Consider the following 14,206-nt stretch of genomic DNA (forward strand, 5'->3'; position numbering starts at 1 on the left):
TAACCTAACTCTGCTCTCTCGAGAATCTGCCTTCAGTAATTTTTGTTTAAAATCTAGGAGATGAAAAGATGGGCCAGTTTCCTTTTGCCCCTGGCTCAGCCCGGAAAGAGAGGGCGGGATTCTTGCAGCTCTCAATGGTAAAACCCTTCGTCGCTCATCTGCTCGCCTCGCAGCGCCTCGACCACTGGACCGCCCTGGCCCTGTCGCGGGACCGGCACTTCCTGGCTCCGCCTCGGTATCTGTTCCTCCGCGCCGAGCTGTGGCCGCGTTAGACATAGGGGTCAGAGGAGACTCCACAGTTCCCCTCGCCACACGACACTACCTGAGGTCCTCCTCCTCCAGCGCGCGCCCGACCGCGGGCCGCGGCGACGAACCAAGCAGCGTGTGTTCAGGCCTATCTCGAGTGTACGAGTGCCTAGCACTGGGGTAGGTTTGGTACCCACGGAAAGAGACAGCTAGGAGCCCTACCTCAGCCCTGCACCTCGGGCCGGGGCGGGGCCGCGAGAGGGGCGCACGCGGCGCGCAAACGCGGCCCCGGGGCGGGGTTTCGCGCTCTGCGGGGCAGACTCGCCGCCACCAAGTTGGGCAACCGGCGAGGATAGAGACACCGCCCCTGGCGGGGGGGGGGGGGGGGGGAAAAGCCTTCTTCGCTCACCCGATTGGTGGACGGAGGGAGCCTATCACCGTCGGCTGCCTCCGCCGGAGCCGTTTGCTGGTTTCCATTCATTGGACCCCGAGCCTCCATTGGATTTCCATCTTTTGTGGCGCGAAAATAACACTTTGCTCCTTCTCATTGGTTTTGTTGTTGAGGGGTGGGATTGAGTTCTCCTAGTGGTCTCGTTTCTCCAGCCTTTTAACTTCGAGCCCCCAGCCCCAACCCCCTAGGAGGAAAAAGGGAGGTAACTAAGGAAGAGTAGAAAATAGTGTGCGTGTGGAGCCCGCCCCCTTAGGCTGACCGCGTGGTGCCCGCAGAGTCCCCACCCTTCCCCCAACGTCCAGCACTCGGAGGTCCTCGGTTTGCGCCATGCTCACCAGCTGGAGTCACGTCGGTCCCTGCCCCTTTCCAACATCTTAGAATTTATATCTCTCTTTTCGTTAAAACAACGAAATACGTTTTCAGATACCTGAATTTTCCTGGGCTTCTAGAAAAACCTACTCTTTCTGCCCCCTCCCTTTCAAACTCCCTTTTGTGGTCCACATGGTTGTTTTAAGCAAAACCAAACAACCCAAAAAAAGCAAACGAAAAATTCCGGGTAAAGTCAACTATGTCGAGACCACGTTTTCGTTGAAGCTACCCTAAAACCAAAGAAGCTGAGACCGACCTTGAAGGATTAGCGATTTCTGTAACTGAAATGTTCTAATTTTACTGAGGTTTGGTAGAGACGGGGAGAAAACTAAAATAAGCGTTTGTCTTGGAAAAGGACAAAATAAACGAATAATCCTATTTAATTTGGTTAACTGATAGAGCTCACAGTTGTAGTGCGGTATTCTAGGTAGTGGTGTCTTTGGTGCGTTTGTATTTTCACACATAAGTTGTTATTGTTCTCCTCAAAAATAAAGATCAGAACTCTGGCCATGACAGAAAAAAGGGAAGTGTGAATTTGTTTGTTATATCTAATTTCATAAGAGACTCAAATTATTTCAGTATCTTAAGAAAATGTACTAGTTAGAAATTCAATTTAATAATTAGTTAACAAATAATTGTTCATTATTTTAAGTCAACAAAAATACTGATTTGGTTTTTAAAAAAAGGTAAAACAATAATTGCCCAGTAAAAAAAAAAAAAAAACGTTGAGAGAATCGGCTTAAATCTGTGAGTTCAAAATTTTGTCTATATTGTTATCTCTTAGCTAGTAGGGATGTTACATCATCCTAAATTCTTTTGGAAAAACTATATTTGTTCTTTCGTTTTAATCTCTATAAGCCAACTAATTGAAGTAACATAAATGACCACCTACCATAAAACTAAGAGGTATTTGAGCAGTTCTTTAAAACAAATTTTAAACTAAATTAGGAAAGAAAAACTTTTAAAACACAGACCTATTTTGTTTACATTTTGTGTATATATTTTGACCACATTTTAGTAAAGTGGTTAGTAGATATGTATTTTTGAAAATTTTCTTTTTTTGTTGTTGAACTATTAATACTTTATTTTTTTTGTTTTTTTGTTTTTTGTTTTGTTTTTGAAATTTTTCATGTAAAATTATTTCTCAGAAACTGAGTAACTTACAAATGGTTTATTTTGAGTTGAACAAATTAAAGCTTAGAGGCTACATTTATAGTGTAATGCTGAAGATCATAGAGTTCATTTAGATAACCCTTAAAAACCTAAAAAATTTAAAATCCAAAGATTATTTGTGAAGTGATTTTAGGTTGGGACTTGAATAATCTGTAATATTTTATTTTGAAAATGATACAGTAAGAAAAAGTATTAAAGAATTTTTAGAGAAAATTTCAATTAGTAAAAAAAAGTTCCAAAATTAATCTGGACAAGCCAAAACTCTAAAACCTGAGATCATTTCAAATGTTTTCTTAAATTCAAAGGTTCCTATAACCAATATTTTTCTTTTAATAAACTTTTTTTCTGGTTGGGAGAAATTGATTTATTAAATTTTCAACTACTAAGTCAGGAATGAGAATTTTAATCTATCTGATAAAGTTTATACATGATGATTAAAGTAGTAGATAAACATGATTCCTTTTATTGCAATTATATCCTTTAGGTTATCGCTTCACTTGAGCGAAACATTAAAATATTCACTTATTATTACAATTCTCCTGGGAGGTAGAAGGATTGAGACCTTTAGTGGAAAGAGTCTTTGGTAATTGTTGTGTGTACATAACTATTTGCTGATGGGCCACAGAAAACAAAGAAGATAGGCATTTGTCTGTGGGGGGAGGGGTGTGGAGAGGCTGAGAAGAGTTGGTCATTTAAATTGGTTTCTTGGTTGTAACTCATTTATCCTGTAGATTTTCTTGCTAAAGGTGGAGGGAAGGTGGTAGACACTAAATATGTATTAACTAAGGGAGCAAAATGGGACAGTAATCCAGGCATGAAATCCCACTAGAAAAAACAATAAGAACCCATTCTCCTCTCAGATAATCAGAAAGCAAAGCACATGCTGGGGTTATGACTAGTGTTCAGCGTTTTCTAACACATGCTTTTAAAAGACATATCTTAAGTTACCTTTTTCGTATTAGAACTGTTTGTTTTCCTGGCCAGTTCTTTTCCAGAATCCCATTCCACAAAATTTAGGAACTAAAAGTCCCTTTCATAAAACAGCAGGTTTTGTGACCTGTATATACAAATCAGCTATAGACAAATCAGCTCCTTAGATGATCTTAGGGATAAACTGAGGAATTCCTCATGTTGTCTATAAATAGAAAGTTAGTTTTTACGTTTTAATAAGGCAGAGTATATTCCTAAATTCCTTATTTGCAGGAATAATGGTACAGACCATTATTACCATTTCCACTTTGACTCATTAAAATTCATTCCTTCTTGAGTTCAGTTTACATCTTGGTCCTGAGATTCTCTTAGTATGATGATCCCAGTTTTAAGGATGGAAGCAACAGGCTGGGTGAGGATTAGCATTACTTCAAAACATCTCAGCTGAAGTTCATAAGAATCTAAGACCATAAGACATAGCAGGAAAAAAAAAAAAAACTAAAGATCTGAAATCTTTATCAAAATTGAAACTATAAAGATTTGTCCTAAAATTTGTGCCTAACACTTCTTTGGAAACATTTATTCCTTTTTTGTGGTAGCTTGCTTAAAAACAAACGTTGGTGGTATTTTTTAATTGCTTTCCTCAAATGACAAATTTACAATAAATTATTTTTAAAATGACAGTGACCACTGCCTTCCCTAAGGCAAAGTTTTCTTTGAACTGAGCTTTAATATCAATAATTGAACCTGTTTGATAGTTTTCCCTTATTTAATATTGGCTGGGGGGGGGGTGTCCTGTACCAGCAATTTCTCTATTTTTAATGTTATTTTTCTTTGTAAACTATTCATATCTTATTTGTAATCTAAAAATGTTTTTCCTAGCACTTTCCAAGACTTGGAGAATAATTTAAAACTAATTAAATCTTACCCCCCAAAGTATTAGTGAAAACTCTTTAAAATGTGTCTCATTTGATACAGTCGAGTTAGAAATATATTACTGTTGAATATTTTTCATTAAGCAACATAACTATATGGTCCTTTCTAATTCTAACACATGCTAATTCTAATCCAGCTATTAAAAATCCAATTTATAAAAGGACACTAACAAAGGTCATAAAAAAAAAAACAAAAAAATCAATTCTGTTACTTCAGAAATATATATGGTCTCTGTTATGTTGATAACATTTTGTTCTGGGACAATTAAATACAGAATGCTGTCACCCTGTTTTGTTTTCGTTTGTTGAAAATTGCCTAGAATTTTGCTCCTTGCTTCTGTTACCATACATCTTACAGTAATTTTTTTTTGCTCTTATATTTCTTTACTACCAAGAATAAAATGATTTTGATTTAAGTGAATAGCCATCTACAAAAAGCCCAATAGAAAACCAACTAAAAAATCTAAAATCTTGGTGTAATGCATTATCCATGCTTCCACTGGCAATCATAGTCCTATTCAAATTTTATTTTAATTTAGAACCAATACTGTGAACTTTTAAAAACAGATTAATTTGAATTTTGTTTTAAAAGTATTAATAAATGAAAAACTTGAATAAATATGTTTATCCAGTGAAATAGATTATAAAGTTATGGATAACATTACTCTTTCCCTCCACAGCAACAAATCCAGTTGAGGGCAGTTTTGTTGGGTATGGAATGCAGGCAGTATGTGCAACTGGACATGAAAATATATACACGTATTCCTGCTGAGGAAGCTTTTTGTGGAGATTTGTGAAACAAGATAGAACTTGTGTTCAAATTCTGAGGCTGCAGGTTAAAACAGGCAAGGTAAGCCCAATTTTATCATTAAGCTTTTTCTTCACCATCAGAATTCTTCAGTATGTTTTGGAAGCTGGAGAGAGAAGAGTAACAATACAGATTGAATGGGATTAGGATGCTGTTAGTACCTCAACATTAGAATTTAAATAATTCAAAATGTTTTCATGTTTCTGTGCCGTGTTTTCTATTTTTTAAAGACTGTTTTATTATACACATGAAATACCCAATAATATCATTAAAACATACATGTGATCAATTTTTAAAAGTTACAGAATAATATGATGTCCTGTTTTGAAAGTGGTGTTGAATTTATTTAGAAACTATGAAATTTTACAAAACTCTTCTGCTGAATTGTCTACCACTTCTCTTGGTGCACACAATACATATGTTGATAAATTGTAAAATGGCTCTACAAAAAAAAAAAAGCCAAAGATATGGTCTGCTGCTGTTTTGAAACATGTTTTGAAACCTAAATGTGGCAAGGAAACCCACATTTTAAGTGAAAGCTGGGTTCTGTGATTTACTGCTTTTTTGATATTTACTGATGGACAAGGAAATGGTTTAAACTGTAATGTTGCCTCAGAGTTGACCACCAATAAAGTTTTTAGTGGCTATAAGTTAAGAATGTTGTTTCAATTAATGATAGTCCCTTCCTTCTATTGTTGTAAGATACTCTTTTTCTTTGAGTATTAAATATCTCTAAATTATCTCATTACAAGGAGGTGGGGTATGGTCATGTTATAGCAGCAGAGCCAAACATTTTAACACTTTGAGATTTTAAACAGATGAAGAATAATCATTGCTTTTTAAATAAACAAAACAGTTAATTATCATTTATTTTACAATAAGTAGTGCATGTGTTTTTTTATCTATACCAGTGTTCTGCTAATGTAATACACAGAATTACTCTCACACATGGCAGTTAATGGAAAAATTTATTACAGCCAAACACAGAAGATGTATAAGGAAGAAAAAAGATCAAAGTCAGCATGTGTGTGAAACTCTTTTATTTTGTTTTGTTTTTTGTGGCACTCTTGATTAAACCAAAAATTAAAGTATCTTCCCACAACCAAATCTAGTGATCAGATTTTCTAGTTTCTATTGTTTAAACAGTTAATGGTTAAAACTTGAATGTATGGTTAGTATGCAGGTATTATTAATTAACTTGTGAAGAATCTTTTAATAGTTTATAGTTTCATTTAATGTAACTTTATATGTGATATAAAAAGCAATTACTGGGGCGCCTGGGTGGCTCAGTTGGTTGAGCATCCGACTTCGGCTCAGGTCATGATCTCCCAGTTTATGGGTTGGAGCCCTGTGTCTGGCTCTGTGCTACAGCTCATAGCCTGGAGCCTGCTTCCGATTCTGTGTGTTCCTTTCTCTCTGCCCCTCCCCTGCTCATGATCTGTCTCTCTCTATCTCACAAAAATAAATAAATGTTAAAATAATTTTTAAAGCAATTATTTTGTTTTTTAGAGGTTTTTTTTATGTTTCCTTGAGGAAAACTAAAAAACATGAGAGTTAAGCTGAAGACTATTAATTATTTTGTTAAAATCTTTTATCTATGGGTTAAAATATGTCTCTTTTCCTTCAATTTTTCCATGAAAGCTTTTTAATGTAACCTATTAAGAGCCAACATATTAAGGGTGCCTGGCTGGTTCAGCCCGTAGAGCATGCAACTCTTCATCTCCAGGTTGTGAGTTCAAGCCCCATGTTGAATGTAGGGATTACTTAAATACTAAAAAAAAATTTTTTAATAATAAAAGCCAACAGATTTAATAGCACTTATAAAGTCATAAAACAAATTTTGTTGATTTTTTAAAAAATAAACGAAATAATTTAAGAATATTGGATAATTTGGTGTTTTTTTGTTTTGGTTTTTGTTTTTAATTTTTTTTAATTTTTTTAATGTTTTATTTATTTTTGATACAGAGAGAGACAGAGCATAGAGGGGGAGGGGCAGAGAGAGAAGGAGACACAGAACTGGAAGCAGGCTCCAGGCTCTGAGCTAGCTGTCAGCACAGAGCCCGATGTGGGGCTCGAACCCATGAACTTGAGATCTGACCTGAGCTGAAGTCAGAGGCTTAACCGACTGAGCCACCCAGGTGCCACCTGTTTTTAATTTTTTAAATGTGTTTTATTTATTTTTGAGAGAAAGAGAGACAGCATGAGCAGGGGAGGGTTAGAGAGAGAGGGAGACACAGAATCTGAAGCAGGCTCCCGGCTCTGAGCTAGCGGTCAGCACAGAGCCTGATGCAGGGCTCGAACCCACAAACTGTGGGATCATGACCTGAGCCGAAGCTGGACACTTAACCGAATGAGCCACCCAGGCGCCCCAGGAATGTTGGATAATTTGATTTTATGTATAGATAACTGATTATTGGTTGGATATTCAAACAGAAATTTGAAAGCAATACAGTTCAAGCAACTTGCCACACAGTGGCATTATCAAAGTGATTATGCTGTATAATATGAAGTTATAGGCTTTGGATTTTGAATTCAGCTATGGATATACCAATATAAACATGCAAATAAATTATTGTTTTCAAAAATCCAGGCTAGAGTTGGTGTAAAGTTAAGAGAGGCAACTCTGTAGTCTAAAGGGAAGTCAAAGTGCTTACGGCACTTGTAACAGGAAAAGGCTCTATGAACCAGAAGATATCTAGATTCACTATTGTAAATAGTTAGTTTCTCTAACATATAATTTTGGTTGTTAACATTTTGTCTTTGGAAGTGTAAACTGCTAACACTTTTTATTAATGGAAAGAGAAAGAGGTTGAGGCAATGTGTATTAGGGCTAGAACTATAAGACTCAATATAGAAAAATATCTTACCTTTTTTTATATGTATTCCAAATTCTTGGATACTTTGTATAAATAAGTTTGGATTTTTGTGTGTGTGTTTTTAATTAGGGTATTGTACAAAGTATATTCTCCTTTCAGTAGAACCTGTTTCATAATAAAACAATTCTATAATTTGCAGGCTGGAGGGATTATTAGGTATTAGAAATTATTAAGTAAAATATTTTCCCATTTTACAGTTGAAAAATTGAGGTCAGGGAAGGTCCAATGCACGCAGACACACAGCTAGTTCAGTGGCAGGGCTGAGATGTGTTTATCATGAATGAAACCATGTAATAGTTCTGAGTGGGAGGTAATAACAAATAGTTTTTTCCCAGATGCAATACCATTACTTTAAAAACAAAACAAAGCAAAACAAACAAAGAAACAAAACCCATTTATACTAATGAGATTCTGTACATCATTGAAAGTTAAAGGCAAAATCCTTGAGATAGAAGAGACATTGAGGGGAAAAAATGGTTTATCTCAGTAATTTTTCTCAGAATCTCATTTAAACAATCCCAAACAGGTAAAAATCAGTTCGATGTAAAAGGCTGGTAAGGAAGAAGATCCCATGATTTCTTTCACCCAGGATTTTTCTTGTGTGCTCTCAAAAACTTGATCCAAGCCCCAGCCAGCTACATCAGGACCTCTAGGGGTTAATAACCCCTTCACATACTCTTAGCAGCAACCTAAGAAATTAAAAAATGAGACGTTTGTATTTACTCCATATGAACAATAATTTAACAGTGAGCTTGGATTTTTTCTTTTTGCTTTAGTGAAATTTCAAGGGTGGGGGGAGCTGTGTTTTACTATCCACCCACATACACGTACAGACGCATTCATGCACGTGCACATTCACAACTCCCCGTGGCGTAATTCAAGCTCTTCCCTCCCCTACTATGTATTGGATTGTTGAAGAACAGTTGGCAGAAGCACAAGCACCACGAGCTCTTATGTGCTCATGCCAATACAGAGTGTGATCACTGGTCATAAATGCTCCTGGCTTCCCACTCCCAACGAGATGCATGAACCTAATAGCTCAACGTCCTGTCCTTGGCTGTGCCTTTGAAGAGGAGCAGCCCTGAGTCACCTGGGTGGCTCAGTCGAGTAAGTGCCTGGCTTCTGCTCAGGTCATGATTCTGCGGTTTGTGGGTTCAAGCCTCACATTGGGGTCTGTGCTGACAGATTCTCTGTCTCCCTCTCTCTCTGTCCCTCCCCCACTTGCTAGCTCTTCCTCAAAAATAAATACACATTGAAGAAAAGAAAGCTACCCTTACAGTGAAGCCTGTAAGTCTGTTGATCTTCATAAACTGTGGATACTACAATGACACCTATTTTCTATGTAAGGAGCTGAGCCCCCTGTGTCCCTGGGTGAGATTTTGGTTTGTTTGCTTTTTAACCTCCTTGGCTTTTGTTTCCAATGGCTGTAAAGACAGTTAAAATATTTACACCACTCACCATCCTTTACCTTTTTCACAACAGAGCACTGAGTAGTCTTTCTACAAATATTTGTAGAATTCAGTTTTCAGTAAAAGGAGTAAGACCAGGAATATCAATGAATTTATAAGACCACTTCAAAAAAGTTCTATAAAATCCAAGAGAGGAAGAGATTATTGCTTGAAACTGGAAAATAATGCAGAGAAGGATATTTTGTGTACATATAACCAGTTTCAGAGAAAAGAACACTTATTCAAATACTACAGATCAGAGGCACCTGAGTGGCTCAGTCGGTTAAGCATCTGACTCTTGATTTCAGCTCAGGTCATGAATTCATCGTTCATGTCCTCACTGACAGCACAGAACCTGCTTGCGATTCTCTCCTTCTCTCTCTTTGCCCCTCAAGCGTGCACACATGCTGTCTCTCAAAATAAATAAACATTTAAAAAATTTTTAATTGAGTCTTTTTTTAAGGATTTTATTTTTAAGCACTCTTCACACCCCAAAGGAGGGTTGAACTCACAGCCCCAAGATCAAAAGTCACATGCTACACTGACGTAGCCAGGCAGACACCTCCCCAATCTTTTTAAATCAATGGTTTCCTTTGTTAGAATCATATCCTCATGCTTTCATATGAACATAGATAAGTAATTATTACCATTTTACAGAATTTATGAGTTAAAGAAAATTAAAAAAAGGAAAACAAAAATGTCAAGAATTTTAAAATTGATGAGTCAAATGTCAAATTAGTAGATGATCAGTCAGCGTGAATGTTTACTAATAATTACAGCTGTCCTTTAAATTAGTTTTCTAACTGCTTCCCTTAGGTTTCTGAAGATACATCAATTTAGATATTTTAATTGTATAGAAACTATAGATCATTAGAACAACACTGGAGCCTTTTTATGTGACTCTTGATCTTGGGGCTATGAGTTCGAGCCCTGTGTTAGTGTAGAAATTACAGAAAAAAATAAAAACAAAAAAAATAACTGGAGCCTCTTGAGACCAATTGCAAGATATTCTAGATCAAATTAAAGGAAAACGAAATATTACATTTAAAACTAAACTTAACGAATTTAAAGTGCTCAGTTTAAATATCTATGTTTACTTGTATTCTTGGTGGTTTCTTGAAAAATTCTGTAAGGATAACTCAGGAAAAAGACATTAAATTTTCATTTGTGCTGCAGTGACTATGTCTGGCTTGGGCTTTCCCCCTCTAGAGTTGAAACATTCATCTGTGCAACTTTCAAAAGGAACTTTTCCATAGAATTAAAGAACTTCAGCATGGCTGCCGCTTGCAAAATAGCTTTAGCAGTGGTGCATTTGAAAACCTAGCAAAAATAATGGCAACAGCAGGGCTCAAAGGAAAAAACTTCTGCAGATGAATCTTTATTTTAAATATTTAACATAAGCACAATGATAGGACTCAGGCTTTAATATCTGTGATGTGACTATCCCTGTACATTTTATCTGCTTAATTTATTCTCAGAAAGTAAAGGAAGGAGAAGCTTGATGGATCAAACTGAATGATTTAGAAGACATTTCTTAGTTCTCACTTGCTTAAAATAATAAAATTTTATGCCTCTCAAAAAGCAGTTCATTGTAATTTATCAAAAGAGATTTGGGTGGTGCTTTCACCTAGGACATGTCCATTTTTTTCAGAGACTAAAATTTTCAGAGTCTAGGCAAATTGAAAGGATATTTCGTTAACACAAATTTTTAAATGTGAAAATAAATGAAGTCTTTCAATGATAACTTAGCAGAAAGGATTATTTAGCTTATTTAGTTTATAGCTCCTAGTACTTATCAAAATAGAAGCCTTTAAAAAAATAAAAGTATTTTAATCTGGTTCAGCTACTTTTGAGTTATTGATGCATTATAAGAGATTTTTATTTGATAACACTTTTATTCCACTGCAAAAATATAAATATGTTTTTAATGAGAGAAGTCATTATGGTTAAAAACCTGGAACTAATAATTCTTTGAAAACAAGGAGGCAATCAAATTCAGAGTTATTTTTTCTTTTTTCTTTTTTTTTTTAATATTTTATTGTCAAATTGTTTTCCATACAACACCCAGTGCTCTTCCCCTCAAGTGCCCTCCACCATCACCACCACCTCTCTTCCCCCCTCCCCCCAGAGTTATTTTTTTCTTTTAATTCCCAAGCTGTTATTTTTTTCAGGTTGAAAATGTTTCATGTCTATGACATATTCAAAGGTAGAGATATTGTGCACTTTATATATTAAAAAAATTTTTTTTTCATTATTTTTGAGAGACAGAGAGAAAGAGAGCGCGAGCAGGGGAGGGAGTCAGAGAGAGAAGGAGACACAGAATCAGAAGACAGGACCCAGGCTCTGAGCTAGCTGTCAGCACAGAGCCCGATGCGAGGCTTGAACCCACAAACTGTGAGGTCATGACCTGAGCCGAAGCCGGACACTTAACTGACTGAGCCCCCCAGGTGCCCCTGTGCACTTTATATTTTTAACCTCCTTCCTTTTTTCTGTTCTTTTTGCTTTGTAATTCAATGAACTTAAAATAATTATATAATGGGGCGCCTGGGTGGCTCAGTCGGTTAAGCCTTCGGCTTCGGCTCAGGTCAGATCTCGCTTTCGTGGGTTCTGCCCCACGTCGGGCTCTGTGCTGACAGCTAGCTCAGAGCCTGGAGCCTGCTTCCAGTTCTGTGTCTCCTTCTTTCTCTGCCCCTCCCCCTCTCATGCTCTGTGTCTGTATCAAAAATAAATAAAACATTGAAAAAATTTAAAAAAATAATTATATATTAATTATTCATAGTTTAGACACATAAAGGTTTGGCCTCAACTGAAACATTATTTTCAATAAAGGTGTCTTCGATCCTTGAAACTAGAAACAATCTCTCTCTCCTCTGACATCAGAACTTCAAAGTTTGGATTGGGAGGTGCCTGTTTGGCTCACTTGGTGGAGTGGGTGACTCTTGATTTGGGGGTTGTGAGTTCAAGCCCCACTTTCGGCATAGAGATTACATACAAATAAAACATTTTTTAAAAATGATAAAAGACGGGGCACCTGGGTGGCTCAGTCGGTTAAGCCTCCGGCTTCGGCTCAGGTCAGATCTCATGTTCGTGGGTTCGAGCCCCGCGTCAGGCTCTGTGCTAACAGTTAGCTCAGAGCCTGGAGACTGGAGCCTGCTTCCAGTTCTGTGTCTCCTTCTCTCTCTGCCCCTCCCCCTCTCATGCTCTGTCTCTCTCTGTATTAAAAATAAATAAAACATTTTTAAAAAATGATAAAAGACATGTGGTGACCCAGTTTCAAAGAAAAAAACAAGTTACTGTGGGATTGAGATCATAAACTAATTCTGAACCAAAATATGCTGGAGCTCTGCAGTTTTCAGTTTTATAAGGGTGATGAAAAATCTTTTTTTTTTTTAATGTTTTATTTATTTTGGAGAGAGAGAGACAGCATGAGCAGGGGAGGGTCAGAGAGAGAGGAAGACACAGAATCCGAAAGACAGTCTCCAGGCTCTGAGCTAGCTGTCAGCACACAGCCTGATGTGGGGCTTGAACCCACGAACCGTGAGATCATGACCTGAGCCGAAGTCAGACACTTAATCAACAGAGCCACCCAGGCGCCCTGAAAAATCTTTGACTATAACTCATTATTAGTACAGTCATGTCAGATAAAGTATCATGAAGTTTATACATACATAAAGTACAAAAAAATAAGAATAGAGAAAATTTAATTCAAAGAAAACTTTTTTGAGGCTTACTCTGAATGGTTTTTCTCACATTTGGCAAAATATACTGAGTAAACATGAAGCTTTTATGATGTAGTCCTAATGATGTAATCCTGTATGAAAAGAGGAAATGGCAAAATTTCCAGAAAAAGAGCCAATCTGATCTAACACTCCTTAAATGATAACTCTTGTGTTAAAAAAGTAAACTGCTGAGAACTTCCTATAAATGATCAAATGGAAGTTATAGTAAACTCATTTTACCTTCCACTTCCAGCTATTTCCACTTTTTTAAAAAATATTTTTTTAATGTTTATTTACTTTTTGAGAGAGAGACAGAGAGACACACAGAGTGTGAGTGGAGGAGGGGCAGAGAGAGAGAGGGAGATGCAGAATCTGAGGCAGGCTCCAGCCACTGAGCCATCAGTACAGAGCCTGAGGCAGGGCTGCAACTCATGGACCGTGAGATCATGACCTGAGCCAAAACCAGATACTTAACCAACTGAGTCACCCAGGTGCCCCTATTTCCACTTTAAAATAGCTATGATTTTCAGAGAAATACATGTTTTGACGTTTACGGAATCCTTAATTTTTACATGAAATTTTTAAAAATTCATTTATTTTGGGTGGGGGGACAGAGCACGATCAGGGGAGGGGCAAAGAGGGAGACACAGAATCCCAAGCAGGCTGCTCAGAGCCTGACACAGTGCTCAAACTCATGAACCATGAGATCATGACCTGAGCCAAAGTCAGATGTTTAACCAAATGAACCACCCAGCTGCTCCATTTTACATTTTTTTAAAGTAATCTCTACACCCAAAGTGCCCTTGAACTCATGACCCCAAGATCAAGTGCTACACTTGATCTTAGCCAAAAGGCTGAGAAGTGATCCAAGATCAAGTGCTGCATGCCTTACTGACTGAGTCAGCCAGGCACCCCGATTTTTACATTTTTTATTTTTTGGTGGGCAATGTCAAATAGCATCATCCAATAGTAGTATAATGTCATAAGGCTTCATTGTTTGGTTAGCTAAAAAAATGACATAGGTAATCACTACATTCTGAAAATGATGTGTGTATGGCAGATACATTTTTCTGTAAAGACTTTTATGTATTGGATATACTTTGAACTGGATTTGTTCAACTCTGCAATTCTCTGTTTAATAGTGCCATCAAAAGACATTTGAGAGGTGCCTGGGTGGCTCAGTCATTAACCTGACTGACTCTTGATTTTGGGTCAGGTCATGGTCTCAGGGTTCAGGAGTTTGAAACCCAT

At 37.1% G+C, this 14,206-nt stretch overlaps 1 non-coding gene across 1 annotated transcript; it reads right to left on the minus strand.

The window, feature by feature from the left end:
• Positions 1-13,632: 13,632 nt before the first annotated feature.
• On the minus strand, positions 13,633-13,821 carry LOC115286059. Its single transcript, XR_003905831.1, has one exon. It is a non-coding gene; the product is annotated as a U2 spliceosomal RNA (small nuclear RNA).
• Between the last annotated feature and the right edge of the window lie 385 nt (positions 13,822-14,206).

Source organism: Suricata suricatta, chromosome 2 (assembly GCF_006229205.1).
Source record: "Suricata suricatta isolate VVHF042 chromosome 2, meerkat_22Aug2017_6uvM2_HiC, whole genome shotgun sequence".
Lineage (NCBI taxonomy): Eukaryota > Metazoa > Chordata > Mammalia > Carnivora > Herpestidae > Suricata > Suricata suricatta.